The following is a 19,093-nucleotide window of genomic DNA, read 5'->3' as shown; positions in this document are numbered from 1 at the left end:
CAAACGGCAAGTGCAGGGCCATCATGGTGGGGAGCATGGCAGCAGGCAGGCAGGCATGGCTCTGGAGTAGTAGCCGAGAGCTTAGCTCTTCTCCATAAGCACAAGGCGGAAAGAGCAGCTGAGAATGACACTGGCTTTTGAAACCTCAAAGCTTCCCCCACCTCGTGACACACCTCCTCCAACAAGGCCACACCTCCTAACCCATCCAAACAGCTCTAACAACTGGGCACCAAGTATCCAAACGCATGGGCGTGATTCTCATTCAAATCATAGTCATTTACAACCCTGCTGCTAAGGAATGGAGCTACGTTTTCCTCTCCGCAGAGAACTTCCTGTGTTGGTTTCCATTCCACTGTGCACCCTGGTATTTAGAAATACGCATGGTTGTCACCATGGGGAGAGTCGCCATAAGTCGCAACGCACAGACCGCCTGCTTTATTTTAGATTGTGAAGATGATGTTAGCTTTTAACCACTGTGACAAAATACCCAAGGAGTCCGTGTAAGCAAGGAAAGGTTTATTCTGTCACGTGGCTTCCCAGGTGTCAGTCTGTGGCCGGCTCCATTGCTTTTAGGTTTGTGGTAGAACAGAGACACTTGGCAGAAGGTGATGGTGGATCCCATCTGCTCATCTCCTGCCAGCCAGTTAGCAAAATGAGTGACAGGAAGGGGCAAAGACAAGATACACCCTTCAGAGGTCCACCACTCCCCAGTGACCTACTTTCTTCAAGCAGGCCCCATCCCACGACAGTCCATTCAGTCACGGATCCATGGATGGACTCACTGGTGAGGTCATCTTCCTCATCATCCAACCACCTGATCAAAACTTCAATACATGAGCCTTGGGGCCATTCTTACCGAAATCATAATGGCCTCAAACTTCCTGTGCGTGATGTCCTTCCTGTGTATGATGTCCCATACAGGGAACCTCAGACTTCTGCACATCTTCTCTCCTTTATCTACTGTGAGAGATGTGTGTCCTACTTCATCTGACCCTTTGATACCACTCAGAAGATAAATACTTACATGTCTGCCTTGGGAAGCCAACACACACCACACCACACCACACACACACACACACACACACACACACACACACACACAGGACCTTGGGCAGAAGCACAGCAATTAATGTTAAAGAACTATAGAAGGGGGAGGTCATCTCTGTCCTCAGCATTTTATCTGACCAGGACCAAAACTAGACTATGGAAGAGACGCAGAACTCAGATGACCCAGACCCAGGGTCAGGCAGAAAAACTATGAAGCTTCGCAGGCCTCCCTGCTCCAGAGCCAGGCTTGGGGGTCACACAGAGAAAGAAACCTCAAGTCTTCTTGCTCCAGATTCAGTAATGTGACCGTTGGGAATATGAGAAGAACCTCCTTGAGGTTGGTGAATCCACTATCCAGAAACAGCCATCAGCTTGACATGTTGTGGCTGGGATATAGCTCAGTGTAGAGTGGTTGTACAATAATGCTGGGCCTGGATTCCATCCCCCACCCTAGACTGGCATTTCCACTTGTCTTTCCTGCCACAGAGGTTCTGAGAGCACAGCCTGAGTGATGCACCTGTCTCTGAGGCATAAAGAATATCTCCTATTTTGTGATACTTTTTAAACTAAAAGCTGCTCCAATAATTGCAGTAGTGGGACTGAGCTGGATTAAAGTTTTTCTGGGAAATAGATCTTCAGATATCTATATCTGGAAAATAGATCCTTCATATCTGTGTATTTAAACCAACAGTTGCTTTGAAGGATTCATTTCGGCTATTGTACGTAAACGGAGTAAGCTTCTTAGCGGGACAGTGAAGTACACAGAGTGGGGACTTCTTCAGCTTCTTGCCTCAAATGCTTCTGGGGAATCCAATCCATGGTGCCTTCTTGCCTTGGCTGACTCTGCTAAAAGGAGATGGATTTAGACCAGTGTGCAGAGAATTTTGAGACAGAGATACGCAATCCTCAAAGTCAATTTCTCTTCACTTCCAAGGCAGGCCCAAACTCCGAAACCACAGAATAAGCTTTGTGGGAGGTGGTATGTGGTTCTACTGAGAAAGTACATGCAGTCTGGGTTTCTTCATTAGCATCGTATAAAACTGAGCATGGTGGAACACGCCTGTAACCATAGCACTCCAGAGATAGGGGTGGGCGAGTCAGAAGTTCAAGGTCATCTCCAGCCACATACAGCCTAGATTACACAAGACCCTGTTTCAGAAAACCAAAAACCATTTTTTTTATTCAATTCCCAGCATACTTCAGGTTACACTGACCACATCAACTCTGTGATGTGTTTAACATCCTCAGAGACCAACTATTTCCTCCAAATGTCATACCTGTGGTTTCAGACCCTGAACTGGAGGGAACTATAAGTGTTGACCAGCCCCAGCCTGCTGTTTGTCTCTGTAAATAAAGTTTTATTGGGGCATTGCCATGTCGTCCATTTGCGTACTGTTGTTCAGGTCATGGGATGAGTGTGCCCAGGCTTTTGGGTCAGCAGTGATAGAATCATAGATACAGCCCCACTCCCTGGACCTCAGTCATCAGGAGTGAGCTGGAACAAGGTGAACAGCTATGGGTGGGGGAGGACAGTAGCACAGAGGTTATGCTGAAATCAAGGGGAGAGGATGTAGAGGATTCAGTGTAGAAAGTGCAGTGAGACATCAGAGTGCGTGAGTCTGGGCACAGGGGACTGCTGGTATTGTTCTTCTCCTGGGAGTGTAACCAACCTTAGGATTCCCTTCTTCCCATTCCAGTAGCAGGCCTCCTCAGTCCAACTCTCTAGTTGTCTAGTCCCCGATCTCTCGGCTGCTGAACTTGACCACATCCCTCTGGAGCACAGTGTCATGACAGGTACACTCACCTCCACAATACGGATTCTCTTGTCTTCATAGTGCAGTGGAGCTATCCTAGATTACGCTGCTCTCAAACTTCAAGAGTCCACGTGGTCCATGCTCTTCTCATTCGGGTGTGATGGCAGCTCCTTATTCACATGGCGTCAGACCCAGTACGGCTATAGCACAGGTTTCCTGTCTCACATCTTCTTTGTTATCACCTCTCAGTAACTCCAACTCAAATATTTGTTCTGGAATAAAACACTCGCCAAGAGACAAGAACCGTGGCATCTTTGCCTCCTGTTGCTAGGGTGACTGGGCAAGCCAGGCCATGGGGATGCAGCAGGTTGAGTGACGCTGTCCTTGGTGTCCACCGATACTTGATGAACATTGGCTCTTGGAAGAGAATGTAGTCTTTTACACACTGCTGTAGGAACAAGGTAGCAGCTACCACTTTTATTGTTGGTGGCTTCTGTTACCGTCACAGTCCAGACCTGTGTCAGTTTTGGCTTGTGGCTGTTGCTAGGAGAGTTGGTGGCCTCCTGGTAGCCTCTTATGGGTACATGACTTCTAGGGAGGTTACCATCCAGGATAGCTCGATGAGTGCTGTCTTTGTGTGCTGTGTTTTCCCATCATCACCTGAGTGCATCTCTTCAGCTGAGATAAGGTAGAGTCAGGCACTGAAGTCTCCCTTTCCAGTCTGCATCTGACTGAGAGTTGTGACTCTCTTCAGGAACGGGCATCATCTAATTTTCAATATTTGAGGATGTTGTTCCCTGTGAAGGGTAGCACTAGAGGGTGCTCTTGTGGATGAAGGGAGAATGGAAAGTGAAGAAGTCCAGGTGATCAATGAGAAAAAAAAAGGCTTTCTAGCTTAGGTGTGCTGTGCCATAATCAGACCATCCTGGGATTAAGCTGACGTTGTGGTTTGTGGGATGAGATATCACAGGACTTCTTTCTGAGACAAAAGAAGTTCTGAAAACTCTAGTACTGAAGACGGTCATTTGTGATGTTGTTATATTGTTTGTAACGTACCTGAGAGTGAGTCTGGTTACCCATGTAATAGCAGATACCCAGGAAATGTAAGTTGAATGACTTACCGAATGGATGGAAATAAAGGGATTTAGTTCAGACGATGACTGAGGGACCTTGCAAGCAACCCTGAGCAGTCAACAGACCCCTGGAGGACTTGGTTCAACTGTCAGATCATGCTTAAATTTTACCATGTCTGCAATCTAATTTTCAACCTTGATTTCAGCAAAGTTTTAGGTGAGACAAAGATTCCATTTCAATTCTTTAACAGTTCAAGCATTCGATCCGTTTCCTACTTTCTTTTCAGTCCCAGTCATTTGAACACACAGAGCTGTTGCTCTTTCCAGGATGGAAAGAACTCATTGTTCATTGTGAGCAGACACCAGCCACGGGGATGTGCATATATCAGCATATTTAGTGGCAGGCACAGTCTCTGCAATTTGACATCTCAGTCAAGTTTGTCTTGAAGTCTGGCAGCCCCTCCTCCTCCTCATTTTTAAGGAACGTGGTCCCACACTTCCAAGCTCACTGCGCATAAATACCCAGATTCACAGTGGAGAAGAGACAGCATCATTTCTGTACAGATTTTATCTATTGGTCCAAAACATTCCGAATATTTAGACAACAGTTACTGGCTGATTGGTTAGCTAATTCCACTTTTTTATCCTTACCTTTGGGTTTCCAGTCTGGCTACCTGCTTGCAGGATGACTTTCTCCTTCACTGTGTCATGTCTATGTTTCTGACTTGTGGAGAGAATGCTGTACAGTCTGTTTCTTTTCCATGGAGGAATGTTCTGCACTGCTAGTGATGCTCATTTATGCTGACACAGCAACCAAGGAAGGTGGTGTTATCCCATGTGGACATACACTTTGGAGCACAAAAAGGAACCCATGTGCATGTACTCATGCCTCATTCATAGAAGATCAAACTACACCTTCTCTATAATTGTATCAGTAGGATTCAACTTAGCGCCTGGTACAGGTTCAAATGCTTTTGCCTGGACATCACTTAGATCTCTGTGATGTTTCCTTACCTCCAGTTAAGAAAAACTCTTAGAATGGTTAGATTTATATAACCTTCCAATCTTGTTTTATTCTTCATCAAAAAAAACAAGTACTGAGAGCAATGTGTCATGCGGCACCTGGTAAGGCTCAAGTATGAGATGAAGACTTGCTAATAAAGTGATGAAAAATTAATCTGTCCACCCATGTATGTGACATGGGATATACAGGAGACCAAAGGGTAATTTCCAACATGTCTGCATCAAATGCAGTTTCTTTACAGGAAGGAAAAAATGAAAGCAGAGGAAAAGAAGGAAGGAAGGAAGGAAGGAAGGAAGGAAGGAAGGAAGGAAGGAAAGAAGGAAGGAAGGAGGGAAAGAGGGAAGGAAGGAAGGAAGGAAGGAAAGTAGAGGCAGACAGAGAGACCAGTAGACAAAGAAAAGACAAGGAAGTGCAAATGGTCCAGGGCCAGGCTTGTCTCACAGAACCCAGCTGATGGATGTGAGTAGAAAGAGAAGAATGGCATGCTTAGGTCCCTGTGGGTGGGATATGTATCCAAGAACAGCCAATAAGAAGGGCACAGTCAGCTCTGCTGTACCAGAGGACATACATCAGTCCTGGTCCTGATGGTCCCTAGAGCCTACAGGGGTTAGGGACCTGGGCCTTCTTTGTATGCAGGTCAAGGCAAGTTGGGAGCCGGTGACATCGGAGAGAGGCACCCATCCCATGCTGCCAGACACTGAGCAAAATCCTTTAAAACTCACCATGCTAAGAAGTTTAATACTTTACTACTAGTTGGAAGGATCTGTTCTATTTATAATATACTGTTCAAACTGAGAGGATATGGCTACATTCATACACACACACACACACACACACACACACACACACACACACACACACGGAGGAAGGTATGTTCTTCATTCACGAGAAATAAAGAGAAAGATCTCGTAACATTTACCCTACATTGGACTTCAGCAAGATCTGTCTGTGGACAATTTCATATTACCTAAAATTGATTATACAAGCCTGAGAATTAGCTGTTAAGAATAACACTCCTCCTCTGAGGTCCAGTAACTGTTCAAGAAACAAAACATGGTCCACACTTCCACATGCCTTGTAGACACATATTTGAGCATCTCCAGGTTAGAACAAATGCTTTGACTTTCCATAACTTCTAAGTAGTTGTTACACAGAGGACAAACACTTCCATATAAGCATTTTGAATTTCTGATTTGTGCAAATCTTGTTTTGCTGTGTTCCCTGATCTAACTGCATGCTGCCTGTCTTGGCATCTCACTTCCTAATGGTAAACTGACTTCAGGCCAGGTTAAACAACTTGGGAATCATGCCAAAGGCATTGCTGTACCAAAGAACATTACCCCAACCCACCCCTACTTTTCTCTAAAGTTAATTAAAAGGACAAAAAATATAGTGAAAATATAATATAAAATATATAGTACATAATATATATTTAGTATATTAAAATAAAATATATAAAAAATAAAATGAAAAAAAATATAGAGCCAAAACATAGGAATCTGACAAGCAAAGATTGTAATGACATTGGGTTGTGATTGGGGTTGGATGTTTTTGTTTTTGTTTTTGTTTTTGTTTTTTTTTAATCACCTGGAAAGGAAATATCCTATAGCTTCCGTGTTCAGGAATCTCCTACTGTCAGTCAGTTCTAAGGGATATGTTGATCATTTCTAAATAAAGCTGAGGAAAACTAGATGATTAGCAACTTGAGATTTTTGAACTTCCAACTTCACTGATGGTTGTTGCCTCACTTGACGGAAGCCCAAATAGCGCGTTGGTTAGTGAGTATGGGAAGGGGGCGTGCAGAGGGCATGAAGGCTCTGTTCTGAGTCTGGGCACCGCAGTGAAACAGCAGACCTCACTCCCCACACAGACCCAGTGCACCACACCCTCTGTGCTCACAGAGGCTCGAGATCCTGCCTATGACATGTTCACTTGCCAATCACAGGTGAGGCCTCCCTCTCCAATAGCTGCAGCTGAGCTCAAGGCTTGCTCCCACAGGGACCCGCCCACAGGAACCCTTTGTGAATCACTGAGCAGAGGCATGATTTGGGGAGACTGTGGGCACGTCTGTGCCAAGCAGTGCCAGGACTTCCCACAGTCAGTGGCTGTTTTACCTCAGTAAAATTCTTGGTGCCCCTGTGGGGAAGAACGCACTGCTCCTGAACAGGCCATGGCCCTTTGCAGTGGACACGGGATAACTGATGCCTGAGTGAGATGGTGACTGCCCCAAATCTGTTGCAGGTGCTGAGAAACTCCGTGTCCTATGAAAATCTATGTTTAGGTTTCATAATGGTGAGGCTGGTGTAGGAAAGCCTCCCCTACACTTTTGCTTCCTTGGACATGGTCCCCTTCTTGTGTTATCCCAGAATTAAGGCCATCACAGGATGTAAGGTGTTTCTTTTTAAAATACAGAATCTGATTTATTTCCTTGAGAATTTACTTTGTTATAAAAGCTTATAAAGCCTCATACCATCATAACCTTCTCCTCTACGGCAGCTGACAAAGGCAGTTCTTAAATGGAAGCATGCCTTGTTCTCAAAGATTATTCTAATAGATGTGTGCCAGACGACTACAGCTACTTGGGCTTTATGAAATGATTTTGCATGGAGTTGTTTATCGCCTAGGTTTTCATTGTTCGTGCACTCTCATGTCACTATTTCTAGAGGAGGGATACCTTTAGCTGTGGATTCAAAGTCTGTCCTGGTTCCTCTCATTTCATTGACTTAGCAGGTGGTTACTGAAAAGTTGTGCGTGCACCATTGCTTGGGAAATGGTGTCTCTGGTTTTGTTGTGACCCAAATTGTGACCTCACTTGTATTCAGTCCGTAGGCTTGGTGGTTAGGATGAATACTTGGGAGCCTGTTAAGGACAGCCTGTGGGTCTTTGCTGCTCTGTGCTTCCCTGTGGAGTTAGCCCCAACAGCTCTAGTTCACTTTCTTCTCACATCTTATCCCCGGAGTGGTGTAGGCATTGGGATTGAGGTGGACAGGAGGAGGAAGGAAGGACACACAAATGCTTTGTAAGCACCACTCTGGTGATGAGGAGGGAGCCCTGAGATGTTATGCTTTCCCCAAACCCAGCAATCCTTTTCTTTGCTTAGAAGCCTCCTAAAGACAGCCACATTCTTTTTAGCCGCTCTCCCTCCCTCCTGGGAAACCACTCATATGCTAGCAGGAAGGAGGAAGGGGGCGGTAGTTCCTGCTACGCAAGACAACACATTTGTTCTTCCTTGAGCAATCCCTGGAACCTTCTGGAGCTGAGGCATCGGAGCGTTCTGAGTGCTGTGCAGCTGCTGACTTGGTGGAGGGAATGCCTGTGCTGAAGGTTAGGGGTTTGAAAACCTGTCTGGAGGAAATTAGTTCAGATGCTTTGGTTGTCTGCAGAAGGCACTGAGTGTACGAGATTACCATGGTGACTATGGCAGTGGGGTCAGTGTCCTGAGTGCAGCCCAGCTCCCCACTTGGTACCTGGGAGTGTCTTACCTTGGAGCACATGTGAAGGGGTATCCAGGGTCCCCACTCTGGGTACCGCCTCTGACTAAGTTGATAGGTATATTGCCTTTCCCCTGAGATGCCACTGGGCTGTTGATGTTCCTGCCCACACCGGGTCGGGTATGAGGATACTCTGGCATTGCCCAACCCACCAGTAGAGAGGCAAAACCTCTCTAATGCTGCTGAGTGTGGAGTTTCCTCTGAACAAAGCAGCCACAAGCTGTGTTCCACTGAAGGAGCTCCCCAGGATATCCACAGCACCATAGGCAGCAGCAGCAACACAAGCAATGTGCCTCCTTGTGTCTCTGGTACCCAAGACCTGATCAGTGACTACATCAAGCAAAGCTCCTCACTCTTACTCTGCATCCCCCTTTCCTGATGAGCTCATGACATTAGCCAGACAGGCTTCTTGAAAGAGGAAAACACGTACAACCCATTGAAGACAAACATCTTAATACCAATCACAAAGATATTTCTTTTTAATTTCTTGGGGGAAAAAGGGGGTGGGAGAGCCTCAAAATGGAAATAGCTGTTAACATGAATTCCATTCCTTCTTTTAAAATGAATCTAAAACCCTCAGAGTGGGACCAATGAGCAGGGGACGAGTTTCCCCCATTTGAGTGGGTACTCCCAGGATGTCAGGTCCCCTGTGCTCCAGAAGTCTGGACAGTGGAGCCTCCAGACCCTGACCACTCGGGGTGCCCCCTGGCTGTGACTTAGCTGTAGGCCTCCAAAGCAGGAACAATCTTGACTGCATTTTCTGTTTCCTGTTGGATTTTTGCACACCTTGCTCAGTTCCTAAATATCTTGGCTCAGGGTATTTGAGTTTCCACCCTTTGACAATAAAATAGCTAATGGGACAGAGTCTTTTTGTGCTTCCCCTCTCTCTTCATTAGAGGATGGTTTCCTTCCCCCTTGATGCTAAATAGGATGCGCCAAGAGCTAATGATGAAAGACATCATCTAGCTTGGTTGTCTCACAGCATGCAACTTATCAAGTTACAAAATGCAGTTCCCGGCCCAGTGGTGGTGGTGCATGCCTTTAATCTCAGTACTCCGGAGGCAGAGGGAAGCAGATCTCTGATTTAGAGGTCAGCCTGGTCTACAGAGCGAGTTCCAGGGCAGCCAGGGCTATACAAAGAAACCCTGTCTCGAAAAACCAAACAAACAAAAATGCATTTCCCAGAGTGCCTTGGGATTCTTGGTATGCCGCCATTGCTCCTGCAGTATGAACCAAAGCCTGCTGTCTAAGGCATGCTTTTCTTCTCTCACCTGAGAGCACTGTTCCTGCCCAGCCCTACCTAGCCCTTCTCTTCCTGAGCTCATCTGTGGCTACCTCAGAGCCTCAGATATTCTGATGAATGAAGAGGTACCAGGCCTTCACTTGGTGCTGCATCAGGAGGCCATGCCCAGGGGAGGGTATTGCTCCCATTGTACCCTATTAAGTTCTAGTGCCTTCATAGATTGCTTCTCTATTTGTAAAGTTTGCTTCTTCAGGGCTGAGATATATGATATGATATGATATGATATGATATGATATGATATGATATGATATGATATGGTTGATGTGATATGATGATACCATAGGTCCCATGATATCCAGCATAATACTATGTGTGCGTATGCTAAGGTTTTCAACAAGGACTTTGCAACTGACTTGTTTACAAGGCAAATGATGCCCTAAGGCCTGGCAGCATCATTATACCTCTGTTCATGTTTCCTTGTGACTTGGATGTTGTCACCCTTGCTGATAAGAAGAGATATGGTGATAAAATATGAAAGCATATTTAAGCCAGTTTTGTTCTCATTTGTAACACAGAGATAGTCCTGTTTGGAAGATTGTCTCCTTCCCTTTCCTCTTCTCTATCCCTGGTTTACTGTCTTGAGCTGAGGTTTGCAAGGAGGCTTCCTGCCCACAGCTGAACTGATGAAGGAAGCATGGTATCAAGTTAGACTTCTGGATGAAGTTTATTTTGCTCCAGTCAAAATTCAGAGGCTCTTGCTTCTTGCCAACTGGCTTCCCCCATTATTTCTAAATTGAAACCTGTCTAAAATATTCAACAAGGACAACCGGGCTGTTACTGGTGCCTGAGTGAGTTTGAGACCATGATAGGAGTTCATGTAATCCCTGGACATGCTTGGATAATGACGGACTTCAGAGGCAGAGTCACGTGGCCAGAACAGCAGCTGTCTTGTTTTCGCATCTGTGGTCCCAGTATGTCTCTTCTGTCTCTGGGAGAGTTCCCAGTCTCCTCACCCATCCTGGCCTGAGAGTGACGCTGATTGTATATTTTACACTGGAAATGCAGATGCCCAACAGAATGAAGCTTGGTTTCCTCCCTTCCCCTCTTTCTCCACCTATGTTTATCTCGTGCTCTTTGAAGAACTGATTCCCGGCAGAGATGATGGGTAGTCCTCAGCTCCCAAGGCTGACATCTCTGTGTAGAAATGACCTCAGCATGCTGTGATTCTTAGACTCAAACCATAAGAAGCTTAAGTTCCATCTAATAACCTTGTCTTATACTTTCCCCTCTGAGTTTATGCATTAAAAGACAAAAGAAATTGTCTGACATAAGGTGAGCCAGGAGGAGGCATTGTGGCCAGTTGGGCACCTGTGGGCTGGTCTTCTTGCCTGCCCCCAGGCTGAGTACAGGGGCATCCATGGACTCTCAAGAGGGTTGGGTTAGCCTCAGGGTTGAGGCGGGCTCTGCCACAGATGAAAAAAATAAAAGCATCTTCTCAATATTGGTGCGCTTTGTGCCTGCATGCCTTTAACTCCGTCCTTTGTCTAAGAAGCCTGAGCCATGTGAAGGTAGCAATGCTTATATCCAGCTCTCTTGGCCCTCTCATTTCTGCATATTGGAATGACAGTGCGTGTCATCGCTTAGAATCCGTGGGCATGTCAGAAGTGAAAGCTCATTTCTCTGACAGCCGGGCTCCAGGGGCACTGCTCTGAAGTCTTTAACTCCCTTTCTTTTCTGAGATCTCTTGGTGAGCAACCCCTAAAAACACACATGGGTATTGTTTTGGCCCCTTGTCCTTATTTTTCTTCTTACCCCCTTCGGATCAAGAGATGCCACAGCTGCCACAGAAAGCATGGGGCAAGGCCTATTGCATCTAATCTCAGCCACAGTTCTGTAGCTGCACCACTGAGCAGGGCTTGTATCCTTTGCACCCACTGTTTCTGGGTTACTTCTCAGCTGTGAATCTGGCTCCTGGGGTCTTGGTTCCCCCCCGACCCCCAGGCAGCCTTAAGGTTTTCCTGAGAGCAGGCTTTGCAAATGTTCTCATGGAGAACAAGATTCAGTAACAATGACATACCCTGGTTCCTTCCCCTCTCTTCTCTTACATCCACATTGGTCTCTCAAGTGCTTGGATGACAGGTGTGAGCTGCCATGTCAGGCTGAAAACAGATTTTGTGGTTATTGGAATGCAGGAATACTTTATACTTTCATTATTAATGTAAGCGTGTTCTTCTGGGGCGTAATTGCGCACAAAGCTTTGTAAGGTAGTGCCTTCAGCTGCAAGCCCCTTCCCCACACCACTCTGCAGGGATTTCCTGCCGGAGGTCAGCAGCAGAGCCTTCACTTGTCTGGACACACTGGCTCCTTGCTTGCTTTCTACTCAGCCCCCTACTTCTCACTCTTCCCCGACAGGGGGAAGCAGAGAGCAAGGCAGTAGGGCAGGATGGGCCAGGTCAACAAGACAGGCCTCTCACTCCTCCACATACAGCACCTGGCACCACCCGCACAAAGGACTCGGGCTTGCTTGGGTGCTGGGCATTAAGTCTGCAGTTTTACACATTTTGGGAGGTGCTCCCCAAATGCAGACAATTCCTTATTGTGATGATGAGAATGATTTTTGGATACCTGGGGTGCAGGCCACTGCTCCTAGGCAGGAGTTGACACCAGGACCACAAAAAAAAAAAAAAAAAAAAAAAAAAAAAAGATAGTGTGGGTGCATCCCTGGGCAGAAACCATCCACCTGGTTCTGCTGGTAACCTGCAGCCAAAACTTTCCATAGCAGCACACACACACACTCATTCAGCCACACAGACTTCTCTCATCCAAAGAGAAGGGCTTTCTCCCATTCAATACATTAGCAGATAATACCACCCTTTGGTTTGCATTCTGGTGTCAGCGGTGAGCTTCTTTAGGACGAAGTCTCCCACCTTCTGGGCTGAGCGCTCACCTCTCAGCAACTAGCATCACCTACTCTGACTCTTTGCAAGAACAAGCTGGTGCTGGCTTAAGTCCTTTGGAATGGTGGGCATGGAGATTTACAACTTTATCACTGAATGTGCAATCATGGTTTTAGCATCTCACTGTCCTGAGCCCAGGGCACACTATTTTATATCATAAAGGGATTTAAGCTAAAAAACAAAACAAAACAAAACAAAAAAACACTGGTGTGGTATCCAGGAGAAAGAGTTCTTCTATAGCTTTGTGAATAAAATCCAAGGACAGCCAGGTGTGGTGCCTCATCCCTGCAATCCGACAACTGTGAGGCTGAGCCAGGAGAGTTGCCTTGCCGTGAGTTCAAGGCCAGCCTAGGCTACAGTGTTTCTTGGTTTGTTTTGATGTCTTGTGCATGCTCTGAATTTTGCTTCTTTGAGTTCTACCGTGAGTCAGTTGAAGTGTCACTGAGAGGTCTCCTGAAGGTTTGCAGTGGTACCACAGCATCCCAGATGTGGGGCACAGAGTGTGTCTGTCCTTGGGTTTACCTTTTTTCTTGTGGTGGAGGACACTCTGCTTGTTACAGAGCTCTCTCGGTGAAAGCTGCAGAACAGTGACCCTGGGACAACCTGGGGAGCTTGTGCGAACACATGTGTGCATGAGCCAAGTGGTGTGTGTGTGTGTGTGTGTGTGTGTGTGTGTGTGTGTGTGTACTGTACACTGTGCACATGGAAGCCAGAGATGGGCATCTGGTGTCCTCAGTCTCTCTCCACCTGATATTTTGAGACATCATCTCTCACTCAACCTAAAGATCACTTACTAGAGATCACTTATCACCCCTGGGCTGGCTGGCCAGTCTCTGCCTCCCAGGTGCTGATATTACAGGTGTTTACTGCCAAACCCAAGTTTTTATGTCTCTGTTGAGGGTCTGAACTCAAGTCTTCCCACTTGTGTGCCAAACACTTGACCAACTGAATCATCTCCTCAGTCCTCTTGGAAGGTTAAAGCATATCTGCCCAGTCAAATCAGATGCCTGAAATTGGTTATTGGGTAGTTTAATGGATCCCCAGGTGACTGTGATATACCAAGTCTCAGCATTGTCTGCCCCCACACTGTGTGTGTGTGTGTGTGTGTGTGTGTGTGTGTGTGTGTGTGTACGCATGTGTGCACAAATAGGAGCTTTTCCTCTGTTTGGTGTTGGTGTACATAATGGTGAGGAGTTTGGCTTGAATGATTCACTTCACTGGTCTCTTTACCTCACATCTTGTTGTGTTTCTTTGAAATTATATCCTTAAGTCTCACAAACCAAATCAGCACAACTGTTTCTTGCTGTTGTCCTCAAATGCAGCCCTTGTTTGCGGTAGGGCAGAAAGGTTGCCCATTCCAATGCACAAAGAAACATTTTATCAACAAAAGCAGAGCTTGTCAGGGCCGCTCTGCCCATGCGATCCTCAAAACATTTGTGTTCTGTCCACCATTCACTGTGATCTCAAGCACTCAGGTAGATACGTGGTTCATCTAAAAGCTGCCTAAGACTGCATATTGATCAGAAATTCCTGATTTACCCCTATACACTGAGGTCACATACTGTCACTTGTGACTGTGTGCCTGGCTTGTGGTGATGACAAATTGTCCAGGCCACTTGAAAGGTGTCAGCACATGAATCCTGACTCCTATGGGGTCTCGAATCCATCTGAGGAATGTCTTCTCCAGGGAACAAATGACCTCCCAGCACCATCTGCCCTTAGAGTAGGTTGAAGTGGCATTCACTTAAGGCCTGGTGCAGGTGAGGAGGACTGGAGCTGAGGCTTCTGGCTCTATAAACTCATAAACTGGATCTACATTGAAAGAATTCCCCTTTTCATGTCCTTAGACAATACTAAGAGAGTCACACAGCCACCCAAGATCAAATGCTGCAAAATATCATACCGACACCCTCCTCATCTAGAAGGGGTCTGGGGTCATCTTGTTTGGCTGCTTTTATTCTCTGGGTGGCATCAGCAGATCGTCTTGCAGAGGGATGGCTGCTGAAGTCCACAGGTGGAACCAGTCGGCGAGGCTTTATGGTGTTGCCATTGGCCGCTGCTCTGTGTTCATATATTGGCAGATATTTTGTATTGACTTCGCAAAGCCCAGATTTTCCATAGATGTGTGTGAAACTGGCTCACCACTATAAAACTAGCCAGAAAGAAGTAAAAAAAAAATCAGTAAATATATGGCATTTAAAAAAGTTGTATGAGCCACGACCAAACCACCATATTTGAAATGTGAAGGAAGATGGTGTAATAGCAGGGGAAATATGAAAAGATAAACAAGTTTGCAAAGAACAAGCTTCCAGCGTCAGATGCAGAGGCAGGACCCGATGTGCCAGCCTGAGTTGGATATACTATGGCTGCCTGCCAAACCCCATGCCAGGGGCCACAGTCACTTTCTGACCTCCTTTGGGGACCAAGATTCTTGGGTCAGAGAACACTACAGGAAAACCAAATTAGTAAACAAGACAGTAGCTTATGTCAAAGGGTGGACGTTCATAAAAGTGTGATTTTCTAGGAGAAAAAAAAAACGACATGGTTTAATTGTTAATGAAGAAGCTATCAACTTTAAGAGGGATATACACTCCATGCTGCTGGGCCTGGCTAGAGGGGCTTGCATCACGGATGAACAAGGATGTCTTCAGTCAGAGCATCTAGGTGTGGCTCTGTGGGACTCTGAATCCAGCTCACTGTGTGTAACATGAACCTTTTTAATGAGCCTTCAGAGCAGCAAGGTTCAGTGGAAACGAAGGGCGCTGTAGGAGTCCATATGTGCTGTTACAAGCACCAGTAGGTACTGACAGTAACAAAAACAAGATGAAACTAGGCTTCCTATAACAATCACCCAGCCTATTAAAATGATACGGTGGCTTCAGATAATCTGAAGGTGGGGAGTGGGGTCTTGGGCATTCTTTCTCTTCAGTGTACTCTGCATCAGCATGACTCTGGGTGCCCAAACAACTAAGCACGCTTTGCTCAGTTCTTTCCAAGATTTCTCTGATGGGTGGTGTAGTGGGTTAGGTGTGGGGGTGGTAAAGACGCCGTACTCAGAAGTCAAACCATCAGGATTCAAACCCAGCGTTTGCACCGACAAGCTAAGCCAGTTCCTCAGGGTCTCAGGTCATCTGCAGGGTTGGCATGTTGGTACCCCTACCTTGCTGTGAGGACTCAGGAACATGACACCTGGCCAGACTTGCACATACTCTCTATTTCTGATCTCTGGCCACTGAGTGGACCTTCTGGTTCTGTAGAAGTATGTCCTGGCCAGTCAGAAAAAGAAATTCTGTGGTGAAGAGGTTGAAGGTGGTGAGGAAACGCTGCAGCTGTGCTCTGTTTAGGAGGGATGAGACCCATACAGGTGAGCACAACCGTGTCTATTTAAAGGCAGTTTGAACTAAGTACTGTTCATCCAGACTATGGATATACTCGGGGGAGACCAAAGCAAGTTTGCGGAGTTACTGCTAACGCTCACACTCCATTTCCCTCTTTTTCCCCCGTGTGTACCACAAATGTCAGTGTTGCCTTGTGCTTTTACATAGTACATTCTCCATCTTAGCTAAATATCTGTAACTTTAGGCTTGTTTTTAAGAAAGACTGAGACTGGCCCCCATTCCCTGGGGTTTCTTGAATTCATCATCATCATCATCAAGGCACCACACTCTCTGCATACTCACGCGCACCACATTCTCTCTCACACTCTTGCACACGCACTGTGTACTGGGATGCTCCTGACACTCAGTGTCAACTGCAGAGCACACCACACTTGACTCAGTCATGGGGTTTAGTCAGTATTTTCAATATCTGAAATGCCGTGCATTCTTCACAGCTACGTGAAGTTGTTTTATTACATACATTTGTTCATTTATCTTGGGGTGCCTTGAGACACACCTGGGATGGCACTGGTGTGAGGCCGGAGGATCATTAGTGGGAGTTGGTTCCTTTTTCCCACCATGTGAGAGAGTTCTGGGGGTAAAAATTGAGGTCAGGTCTTCAGGCTTGGCAGGAAAGGGCTTTACTGCTTTGAGTCATCCAAGCATAAAAGGAACAGTTAAATGGTGTTTCAGGAAAAAAAGAAAAGAGAGAGAAAGGAGCAAACACATGAGCAACTGTATCTGACAAAGGAGTGAGGAACAGTTTATGAAGTTGATGTCCTCAGAACAGCGTGACTTTGGGGTACCACTGTTAGGCTGATAACGGGGGGTGGGGGGGCATGCCGTTGACTGTGAAGATGGAGCCGTTGGTAAAGTGCTTGCCGCACAGACATGAGGACCTGAGTTTGATTCCCCAGAAGCCGTATAAAAGAGCTAGGCATGTTGCTGCAAGCTAGAAATCATAGCCCAAGGTAGGCAGAGACAAGATGATACTTGGGGCTACTCTGACCGGCCAGCATAGCCTACTCGGCACATTCCTGGTTCAGTGAGAAACCTTGTCTCAAAAAATAAGGTGGACAAGTGTCTGAAGATGGACAATGGCCTTGCATTCACACACATACACACGTGTGTGAGAATATACAAACACACAGACACACACACACACACACACATATATGCAAGCACATGTATGTGCACACAAACTCAGAATATAGGGCATGATGGTGTATGTAAGGATTGTGCACAAAGTTGGAAATACAGAAAAATATTATGTTTCTTTTTCCTCCCATGGAGTAACTAAATTTGGAATGACTGGCTAATGGTTGGAAAAAGCTGAATTAATGTTCCACAGGGAGTGTCCTTTCTTCACATAGTTCAGTGTTTCATGTGAGCCTAGAACACAAGACAGAGTGGAAACTTCCTCGCTCCTCCCAGGTTCTTTGCTTTTGTTTTATGCAGTTGTCTGTTATTCTTTTCAAAGAGACGGTCCTGGCATGGCCTTAGAGACACAAGCTGATTGCAGGACCCTGGCCCCTCTTCCCTCCAGCAGGTGCAGCTCTTGTCTTGATGTGACCACCCGTGGCTAGCCCTGGGAGCTGAGCCTCCGACTCCTGTCCCTTTGTTGGTGGCCTCACAAGGAGACCAGAGACCCCAGGCCTGACCTGGGCTCTTTCATTTTAGCAGAGAATTGCCTTTATGTTTAGAAGCACCACATCTGCAGCCAATGGAGCTGGAGAGCCTGTCACTGGGACTGTGCCTTGGATGAGCTGTGGCAGGCAGCCCTGGTGCAGAGTCTCCACTTACTTACCGAGATAGACTAAGCTGCCAGGAAGCTGGACTTGCTCAGTGAATCTTAGACAAGACTTCCAGTAACCATGTTCTGTTCTTCTCTCCTGTGCAGGGGTCACACAGAGGCTGCAGCTGAGGTCCAGGTGTGTGCAGTTCTCAGCTGGGCTCTGCCCTGCCCGTGTTGACAACTGAGGAATCACAGAGCGTGGTAAGTTCATTCTGATAGAAATTTGTGTTTCATTAGGAAGGCGCTAGGAGGTGCTACCTGCAGAACGTGGGGTACAGCCGTGGCCATGCTCAGATGAGGCCAGTTGAGTCGGCTTCCTTCACACTGGTCTTTGTGCTTAATGCTTAGATGCTGATGCCAATGTTTAGTCAACTAAACACACTTCTTGAATTCACATGTTTGACTTTTTCTTATCTATTTACAATGATAAAAGCATTGTCTGTATCCCAAATATTTCAGAAATAAGCCAAATCCAGGAAAGAATGTTGTCCATGAAGTAAATCTATGTTTTACATAGTAGTTGGATTTTCTCCTCTTGGTGCTTTACAAGTATACTGGGTCTTCTAACTTAGAGCTTCTCCCATTCTTCAATTGTGCCTCAACTCAAGTGTCTGTCCTGCCGGGGCAGAAACCTGATCAATACCCTCTCCAGACACCAAGTTCACTGCATCCAGCTACACCCACAGCTGTTTGGTCCCACGGCACCCTGTTTCCACAAGGTTATATCTTTGGCAGTCATGTGTCTGACTTGATCCAGCTTCAGATGGGAGCATGCTGATTGCTTGGCAACAATCAGGAGGCATGTGAAGTTCTCCTATTGCCCTGCCCACCCATCATGACACTGTGGTGGATACCCGAGGCCTCTGGGGTTCTGCCTTCTTCACAAAGCCTGCATGGGTGAGACTGAACAGCACTATTCATCTCAGTAAGACTAATTCACTTCTCATGAAGGCTGTGAGAAAGGAAGAAATCCTTCAATCTCTCAGGCTTAGCGCTTTCTATTTACTATAGAATTTTTAATCTTTCAAAAATCATACTTGTTAAGAGAGTAATGTCATCACTTTCCCTTGCTTTGGAGACCTTTCTCATCCACAGTTGTCCTTGAATGCTGCCATTTACACTGATACCAAATGGCTAGAGAGACAGAGTCCTTTAAAAATCGGTTTTCCTTATATGGTTAGTATATACACACTACAGAAAAATTAGATATTTAAAATGATTTAAATAAAAAAGCACTGAGAAACTCAGTTCAGTTATAATTACCATTAATACTGGTTTAGAATTCCTTGTGATTACATGTATAATTTTAAATCAGCTATGTCATTCTATACA

General features: G+C 46.1%; 1 protein-coding gene across 16 annotated transcripts in view; it reads left to right on the top strand.

Moving 5' to 3' along the window:
* Positions 1–19,093, top strand: part of Myt1l (myelin transcription factor 1 like) — a 407,242-nt gene that overhangs the window by 20,666 nt on the left and 367,483 nt on the right. For all 16 annotated transcript variants that reach the window (XM_028883146.2, XM_028883147.2, XM_028883137.2 and 13 more), the window contains exon 2: positions 17,867–17,962. The gene's annotated coding sequence lies outside the window, so the exon portion shown is untranslated. The remainder of the gene's footprint in view (positions 1–17,866; positions 17,963–19,093) is intronic.

The sequence above is a fragment of the Peromyscus leucopus genome, chromosome 22 (genome assembly GCF_004664715.2).
Source record: "Peromyscus leucopus breed LL Stock chromosome 22, UCI_PerLeu_2.1, whole genome shotgun sequence".
In the NCBI taxonomy this organism is placed as follows: Eukaryota; Metazoa; Chordata; class Mammalia; order Rodentia; family Cricetidae; genus Peromyscus; species Peromyscus leucopus.
Note: the sequence above shows the minus strand (reverse complement) of the source record. Positions and strands in the feature narration are given on the sequence as shown.